This window comes from Lolium rigidum, chromosome 6 (assembly GCF_022539505.1).
Source record: "Lolium rigidum isolate FL_2022 chromosome 6, APGP_CSIRO_Lrig_0.1, whole genome shotgun sequence".
Classification (NCBI taxonomy): Eukaryota; Viridiplantae; Streptophyta; class Magnoliopsida; order Poales; family Poaceae; genus Lolium; species Lolium rigidum.
In genome coordinates this window covers 359,323,000-359,332,537 of record NC_061513.1, presented here as the reverse complement: position 1 = coordinate 359,332,537, position 9,538 = coordinate 359,323,000, and positions in this window count along the sequence as shown.

Below are 9,538 nucleotides of genomic sequence, written 5' to 3'. Positions count from 1 at the left end.
ATTTCGCCACAAATGATAATTTGTGCCAACAAAGATAATTGTGTCATTGTGCACTATACTAGCCGACATATTTACTCTCAAGGCGGTGAAGCCTAAAACAAGGAGAGACCTTTCTCTGATACCAATTGAAAGATCGAGATGTCGCCTAGGGGGGGGGGGGTGAATAGGCAATTACAAACTCTTGCGGATTTGTCTTGTAAGAATGCGGAATTAAACTATCGTTTAGTTTACAAGCACAAACCCTAAATATGCTAAGCTCAACTAAGTGTAACAATAGCAACTAGAGCTAAGCAAGATAGGAACAAGATATATGTAGCACAAGTGATAGCAAGATATATATACTTCAAGCACGATGGCTATCACAAGGAAAGAGAGCTCGGGTATAGAAATAACCGAGGCACGCGGAGACGAGGATGTATTCCCGTGTTCCCTTGCTTTGCAACAAGGTACGTCACGTTTGGAGGAGTGGAGGTCCCACGAAGGATTCCCCGCGCCACGAAGGCTCACCCTATTCTCCGAACCACACCCACGAAGGATAATGGCCCTTTCCTTATGGTTAGCTTTTCCTCCGCTCCGGAGATGGCAAGCTCCACAACCACTTCACAAGCTCCACGAAGGAGAAGCCCGGGCCCCTTCACAATCTTCCACGAAGAGATCACCGGGACACCAACCAAGCCAACTAGGAGGTCACCCTCCAAGAGTAACAAGCTCACGGTCTCTCACTCGAACAAATCGTGGTGGAGAGATCAACACTATGCAATGATGCAAAGCAAGAACACCGGAGGTGTTCAAGTCCTTCACACTCAAATCCCACCAAAGCAACGAATGCTGGGATGAGATTGGAGAGGAAGAACAAGGGGGAAAGTCAACTAAAGACTCCAAGATCTAGATCCCAAGAGATTCCCTCACTTAGAGAAGAAATGGTTTGGTGGAAGTGTAGATCTAGATCTCCTCTCTCAAATCCTCAAATATGAGCAAGAATCATGGGGGGAACAAGAGAGAGAGCAACTTCTTCAAATGCAACAATGGAGGTGAGAGGAAGGGGAAGAAGTCAATGCTCAAGGTGGAAGAAGGGTTATTTATAGCATGGGAGCAAATAAAACCGTTGGGGGAAAAGAAAAGTGAAAAAGGCATAAAAAACGGTCCAAAAAATGTGCCCAGCCGGCGGCCCAGCCGGTTGACCGGAGCTGTGGCCGGCCAGGCCGGTCTGGGGTCCGACCCAGCCGGACCAGCAGCTGGGCGAGGCGCGCGCCGTGCTGGGCGGCGGAAAGCCTTAGGCCGCGCGGGGGAGAGGCCAGTCCGCGTGGGCCTTGGCGCGTGGAGGCGGCCCGGTGCGGATCCGGCTGGGCCGGGGGGCAGCCGGAGCCGGCCGGGCCGCGGGCTGAGGGCGAGGCCGGTTCGGTGCGGCCTCCGGTTGGACCGGACTGGCAGCTGGGCTGGCCGGCGTGTGGGCCGGTGGCCGCCCGGTCGACCGAGTGGGCCGGCGTGCGGCCCGGCAGGCCGGGCGGCAACCGGGCAGCCGTCCCCTTTTTTTCTTTTTCTTTTTCTTTTTCTTCTTTTACCTTTTCTTTAATAACTATTGCTCCCGAACTCCGATTGACATGAAACTAATTTCGTTGGAAAGATAACAACAAATGCTATCCAATAGAAAGTGCAAACTCATGAAACCGTAGGAGGGGATTTTATCATGAATATAAAAGGGTAGAACCTTATATCATGAATAACCGGTAAAATCACCCAACCTCGAAAACGCAATAGAAGATGCATGCGAACACCGTTTTCGATGAACTTGGGCTTGTTGTAAAGCTAGCAACAAGCTCAAGAACCTCACATAGAGAAACACCAAGAAGCAATAAGGATATGCAAAGTATGCAAGAGGTTGAGCTCCCTAAGACGATGTGATCAAGTTACTCAACCGAAAGCCCCTCTTAATAGTGCGGCTATCTATCCTATAATCCGGTCTCCCAACATCCACCTTGAGACCGGTAAAAGGAAAACCTAGCAAGGCCATACCTTTGCCTTGCGCATCCCGCTTGATCTTGATGATAACTCTTCAAGCTTCACTCAAGCCGGAATGCCTCTCTTGATCAATGTTGCTTCGTGAAGACTCGCAAATGCTCCCCCATACACTATGATGGGAAAGCGCCATTGATGCACATTTTCACAAGTCCATTATCATCAAATGGACGGCAAGCTTCAAGTATGTGATTCACTTGAGACGCTCATCTTGAACTTGCCCAACTCAACCTTGTATCTTCACATACTCACATAAGATAGAGCATGGCTAATATTGAGTTCCACATAAGAACTCCATCTTCATTTCTTATTATTGATCATATCACATATATATATCTTCATACCGATGATATTGATGCCAATACACAAGATATACCTTTATCTTCATGGCATCCATACTTGAATCCAACACATGGAGAGCAAGTAGTACCTATGGAATATTCCTTCATATAAACTCAATGAAAACATTAGTCCATAGGGGTTATCATTAATTACCAAAACCACACATAGGGGCAATGTACCCTTACAATGGCCTATTGTTGCTTGTCTGGAATTATCTGGGCGCTTGCGCGTTGTTACAACTAGATGATACCCCGCGCGTTGTGGCGGGATTATTTAGCGATGCATAAATTTTAAAATAAAAATTAATATATGTATATATATATATAGCTTTATGAAAGATTGCATGTAAAGTAGCGCTGCATCTTATTATTCAAAAGGCGGTAAAAAACATATTTCATGATCTCAATACTTGATGAGTGCATTGGTAACTATTCATTGTCTTTGTAGATATTTTTGTCATCGAAAATGATAGGCCTAACATGTCGCTTCCCATTTTTGTTGTATTCAATCGGGAAGAACGTATGATCTGATCCAAGTACGCTTGTGATGTCAGCACGTGAAGTACTTGAGTTTTTCTATTCCCTCTATATACATCTTCCTCGTTCTATTTGTCTGTTAGCTGAAGAAGGAAGTACATACGCGGCATGCCTCATTGGTGTGCTCTGTAGAAAGGAATGTACATGATGTTAACGATGTGAAATATAAACAAAAATTTATTGTTAGCTGAGCAGAAGTTATCTTGCCTCCTTGTTGCTCAATTGATGGGAGAAGTGTGTGTGTGTTCAAAGTCGTATCTGTATTTTGATATGGACCCAAATGAATTGGTATTGTTCTTGTTATATAGAGGCATGTTCTGGTGCGTAAAATTTTGCAAGGTGTTATTACGGCAGCATTAAAATGGATTTTTGCCAAAATTATAAGAGAGTTTTCAAGTATTGATTAGGTATTTTGTCTTAACTGATATCTTTTTTCCTAGAAGAACAACAACTGTACTTATGGTCTGCACGCACCAAATGCTCACGATACCCAGGAAAATTTCCAACCCAAGGTATAAAGATGGCAGTAGAGTTGTTGCCTTTTGAGGGATGATGATGATGGCCGCTTGAGGCACATGTTTTGGTCAGCAGCTTCCTCTAGGGTGCAAAACCACTCAATATTCCAAAGTGTTTCTTGTACGTTACAACAGCAGAAAATAGAAAATACATAAAAATATATCCATCCTATTTGTTGATTTTCTTTGAGGATAAATGGCAGGAGCTCTGCCTTTGCATTATAGAAGATATGTTGATATTTGCATGACTGATGTAGATGATTCCTCATTTAATCGTCCACGTACTGGTTGTTCTTCTGTAGATGTTGTAGTTTGATCAAATATAAAGCACACGGCATCTAAAATAATATAACTTTTAAAGAGACATAATGACCCTGACTAACCTCTATTCTTAAGCTGCGCACGCTGGCGCTATTATCGGAAGAAGCACAATGGTCGTCCAGGACTCTGTAAAACAGGATGCCTACCAGTATGACTCGTAGGATTTTCCAAATTTCCAGAGCTATCCATCTATGCAACTGCTCACAGGTTAATTGAAAAGAATCAGGTACTACTGTTCTAGTACTTTGACGGATGATTGCCGGGGAGCAAATTACAGTGTAACTAATCAATTCAGGGCAAATTCCAGGGTACAAATATATTAGAACAGTGAATGTGCTCATGCAATGTAAATTAGTAGTACAATTTAAGAGAAGGATATTAGAGCTTGAGTACCAATGCATGATCACTAAAATAGATGATGGTTGTGCTCTTAAGAGCAGGAGATTACAGCCTGTGTGTACCAATGCAATCAGGCAAGCCAAAGAATGCTGTCCTGCGGTGAATAAGGCAACGTGCGCTGTCTTGGAATAGATAAGGTAAAAAATATGGATGCATATTATTTTTTGTGTGTTCTTAGACATCTGACTATGTAGGAGAAACCGTGAAAGAAAGAATTGCTTAATGATCTGAACTTATTTTTCATCCAAAATCTAATGGGTTGAAAATTTATTATGCCTTGAATTCTAATTACTTTATTGTACAGTCTCAGAATAGACAAACTCCATCTTTTGTAGTGCAGACTTTCCGAGGTCTCTACCTGCAACACTCAAGTAATAGGACAGATCATCATGAAAGAAGAAGGGAAGTGGCTGAGCAGAATAGGAGAGGAACTAAAGAACACAGGTTGGGCCCTGAGTTGCATCTCTTGCCCGTGAACTGAAGCCACATGAATGAATTATTCCTGCAAAATAATAAACGATGGTAAACAGCAAATTACAATGGAACTATATACAGTAATAATTAATTCAGGGGAGGTAAGAAATAAAAGGTGCTATGTGATCAGCCAATGTAAATACAAACTTAAGAGCAGGAGATAAGATTCGGATGCGATTAGATTTGCGTACCAACGAAAGTAGGTGCTGCCTGCAGTGCAGTTAGTGATGGTAGGTGGTGGCGAAGTCAATAAATCCGATGAATTCTTGAGCGAGCTAACCGGCAAAGCCAAAATGAAAGAAATCCGGTGGCCGTGAGGCACCAGTAGTCAGAATCAATCCAAGAAGGAAAATGATTCATCTCCCCCGGGGGATGGAGCGTCCGCAACCTCCTCCTTAATTGCACGACGCGTGTCCCCATCCAAGTAGTGGGGCCCACTGGCACTTCTTATCCTCACGCCTTCTTCCTCCTCCACTAGTTCTCGTGGCGAGACTGCGCCGCCGCCGGGAACCCATGTCGCCACCGCTGCTCTCTGCTACCGACCACACCCACGCCCACCTCCCCGTCGGCGCCGACCACCTCCGCGTACCTCCGTGCCGCCTACCTCAGTGCATTTCCTCCTCCCAAAGCCCGCCCTCCTCGCCGCCCGTTCCCCATTCGGAGCTCGCCCACCTCACAACTCAGAGCTCGCCGGAGCCGACGACGGGGAAAAGCTCGCTGCTTCCTCTCCTTCTCCGTGGTGGTGTGCTCCATGCTTCCATCTCCCGGTTCCCCAGTATCCCGCGCATCGCTCGGGGGAGGCCGTCGCCGTCATGAATCTGCTGCAGAGGTGGGCTGCAGGCCAGGGTGGGCGTGCTTCCAGCGGTGGACGTGGTTGCTACAAGAGGCGGCCGGTTTCGCTCCGAGGGGCGGCCAAACTTGCTACCAGAGGTCGCCAACGTTGCTACCTATCTGCGCCGAGGCTGCTACCAAGGTGTATCAGAGTTGTGGCCAAGGCGTTGCGGCATTGCTGCCATGGCGTGGCGGTGTTGCTGCCAGCGGCCGCCGGGGCTGCTACCATGGCGCTGCGGCATTTGCTGCCATGGCGAGGCGGCATTGCTGCTAGCGGCCGTCGGGGATGCTACCATGGCGATGCGGCGTTGCTGCCTTAGCTTGGCGGCATCGCTGCCAGCGGCCGCCACGGCTGCTACCATGGTGCATTGGCGCTGCTACCATGTACCATAATCGTCGACGACGTGTTGGCCTCTCCGGCGATGGCCGAGGCAGTTGAAGGAGCAACGCCGCCTTGCACGGATGTAGCGGAGGCGGAGCGGTGAGGTACGATGCGGCTGCTACATCGGCGCATGACTGGCTCTCCGGCGACTCCATGACGGGATTTCTCCGGCGACGCCACGGACCATCCATTGATGGCATCTCCGGCCGAGCTCAAAATGCTTGAAGCCGTGCACGAATCCATCCAGACCTCCCTCAAGGAATCTCAGTTAAATGAGATTAAACTCAAGAAGGAGTTGGAGTCCAAGCATGCACAGGCCATGGCGGAGTTGGAGAAGAAACTCAAAGCCAATGATGACAAGGTGCAAACTTTGACTTGAGGCTAACTCTAGCCCCCGAGCCTTGGTGCTGCTTGGATCTGTCAAAATGCATGACCCAAGCCTTTGGTTCTTGCATAGGTGTGCCCTCCTGTGCTTCATTCCAGTCGACAAAGAAATCCACCAAGATTGATTGCATCTCCAGCCTTGTAGTTGATGTCGAAGGCGGAAAGTTTTACCCCACTTCGCTACACGTCCTGTTGCGTCGGAGTTGTTGATAATTGTTAACAATGGAGTTGTTCTCGTGACTGTCATGTGATGCTCCTGGAAGTTGTGTCTCAGCTTCCGAAATCCTAGGAATACTCCATAGGCTTGCTTCTGAAAGTGAGGGTAACGTCAAGAAAATATATAAGTTCTTCATATAGATCTGATGGTACCTGGATATGCGTCAAGAAAATATAGAAGTTTCGGCCCAGCCGTCGAGTCAATGACTTGGCCAATGTGAGGCAGGGGAAACGGATCCTTCGGATAGTGTTTATTCAAGCCAGAGTAATCGATGCTTAGTATTTCAGAATTATTTTTTGGTACAAGGCCGGGATTTGCGACCCAATCTATAGGGATAACTTCTATTACAAAACCAGCCTCTAGTAACTTTGCTAACTCCGTTGCTATGGCGCGATGCTCCTTATCTTCAAAGCGTCGCATAGCTTGCTTCACCGGTTTAGCACCCGGATTTATGTTGAGGTAGTGCTCGGCAAGTCCACTTGGTACTCTGGACATGTCAGAAGGTTGCCATGCAAAGATATCCATGTTAGAACGCAGGAAGTCGACGAGCGCGTCTTCCTAATTGGGTTCCATGCTAGTGCCGACAGAAACCTGCTTGGAAGTATCGCCTTGCTTGAGGTCAACCTTCTTGGTATCTATCGCGGCCTTGAACGTGGTCTTCTGGTCGAAGATCTGCTTCTTGGTGGTGTGCATCTCAGCCGGATCCACCGCGGCTCTGTAGCCTTGCAGCTCCTCTCCAACGATAACTAACTATTCGAAGGCGGCTTCGCCCTCCTCGCAGTCTTGAGCCTTCTTGAAGTCTCTGGATACGGTGATCATACCGTCAGGACCCAGAATCTTGAGCTCGTTGTAGTTGTAGCACGGCCTTGCATGGAACTTGTGGTATGTTGGCCCGCCGAAGATCACATGGTAGGAACTTTTGAAGGGCGCAACCTCAAATGTGATCATCTCCTCACGATAATTATTAACATCACTGAAGGCCACAGGAAGTTTGATGATGCCCAAGGAGTCTGCCTTTTTACCCGGAACCACACCATGGAGTTATGTGGTGCTATGCTTAAGTTGTTCCTTGGTAAGGTTCATCTTCTCCAAAGTTTCCAGGTACATGATGTTCAAGCTGGTTCCACCGTCCATGAGTCACTTGGAGAAGTTATACCTGTCAATACGAGGACTAACAACCAAAGCGTACCACTCTTTAGGTATGACAACGGATGATCCGATCTGTCGAACGTGCATGGTTTCTCCGACCACTTGACGTACTGAGGTACGGCCAGAACCGTGGCATTCAAAGTTCTGTGGTAAGATTTCTTTGCTCGCACAGTGGGAGTTCCGAGGAAGGTATGATACGCTCCTACGCTTTTCTTTCTGAAAGTGTTGGAGGTGTTGGCTGCGGCACCCTCTTTGGGTTTCGGGGAAGCTCTATCCTCATCCATTGCCTCGGAGCTTTCCTCGTCCTTCTCTTTTCTCTTGCCTTTGCCTCCTTTGCCATGTGGAGAATGTTTCCTTGCATGCTTGTATCCCGCTTCTGGATCCATCTTGAGATTGTTGACCCATTTGCAATTGTGGTTGGTATGTGAGGATTTGCCTGTTGCCGGATTAATATGAGCCAAGCAGGACATTTCTCTGTATTCCTTTGGGGACCATAGGTTCCGGTAGACGTGACCTCGTCAGCGCGCTACTGGCTCCTGCCGGCTCCACCACCACAGCCGTGGCCTCTTCCTCCGCCTTGACCATTCTCGAACTTCATGGCGACCATTCCGGATCCGCCGCTCCTCTGGTCATCAGGGGTATTCTTCCGCTTATTGTTGTCGTTGTTTTTCTTCTGATGGAGCAAGGGTAAGGTTGTGGCTAGAAGTTCTCCGTCTGCATCATCATCCGCAGTGGCGTGGATGCTGGCGATGGAGATCATCTTGTTAAGATCTAGCTTCCGGTTGTTGTATTCCCACATCAACTTGTGTCGGAGTAAACCTCCCCTATGCAATCCTCCTATGAAGGCCAACATAGTTGTTGGTTCGTCAACGTTCTCACAGGCATTTCTTGTCTCTAACCATCGAGCAAGATATTCCCGGGAGGTTTCCATTTTCTTCTGTATACACGCTTGCAAATCACTGGCCGTAGATGGTCTCTTGTAGGTGCCCTTGAAGTGTGACTCGAAGGCTATCTTCAGGTCGAACCAACAAAAGATAAAGTTTTCGGGAGGTCACTGAGCGAAACCCAAAATGGACCAACAAGGTACAATTGAAGCATGTGGCAAGCCATGTATGGGGTCCCTTCAGCAAAGTCAAGATCATTGAAGTAGTCATCAATCCAGGTGTCGGGTCTCTCTTTGCCATCATAATGTTTCAAGTTTCTTCCTCGTGGATCCTCTTTCCGAAGCATTTTGGGCCAATGTAGCCAACTTTGTACTTGTTCAGGCGCTCCCAGACGTCTCGTGAGTTCCGCCTACCCTCAGGGGATCTTGAGTAGGAATATGATCTTCTTCCTTCGCCTCCGCCTCCTTTGCTAGGTGGTGGTGACGGAGAACCATGCGGGGGCCTATAGCTGCGGTGGCTTCCTCCGCCATCTTGGTGGTTGCCTCCTTAGCGCCGGTGTTGCCTATCCTCAGCTACGCGGTCATCATTCCGGCTCCACCTACGCTTGATGTTTTCGCGGATATTTATTCCGCCAGGCCCATGTGTATGACATTTCCAGCGGGACTACGTTGGCGAGGGCGCGGTGGCTCATGGTGATGCTTTGGCGGTGAGGCATTCTGGTGCCTATCCTTGCCAGAGAACATTGTATCATTTCCCTTAGCTTTGTCCTTCGGGGTATCCGAGGATATGGGGATTGGGTTTGGGTGTTCCCTGGTCTTTCTCCGACACTCTGATGACCCAATGCGTGATTGATCATCGCCGTGCTCCCTCGGCTTTCCAGCAGGCCGATTCTGCGTTGTGGACACACATGCCTATGGATTGGAAGCTAGCTTGCGCGAAATATCCTCCTTCCTCCGCTGCTTCATAGCAGTGCCAATGATCGTCCTGAGGTAGTCAAGATCGATCTGGTCATTGTCTTCGGCCAGGAGCTCCGCCTCTTTTTCCATGTTATCCTTTGGAGTTGCCAGAGGTTTCTGACGAGCTGCACT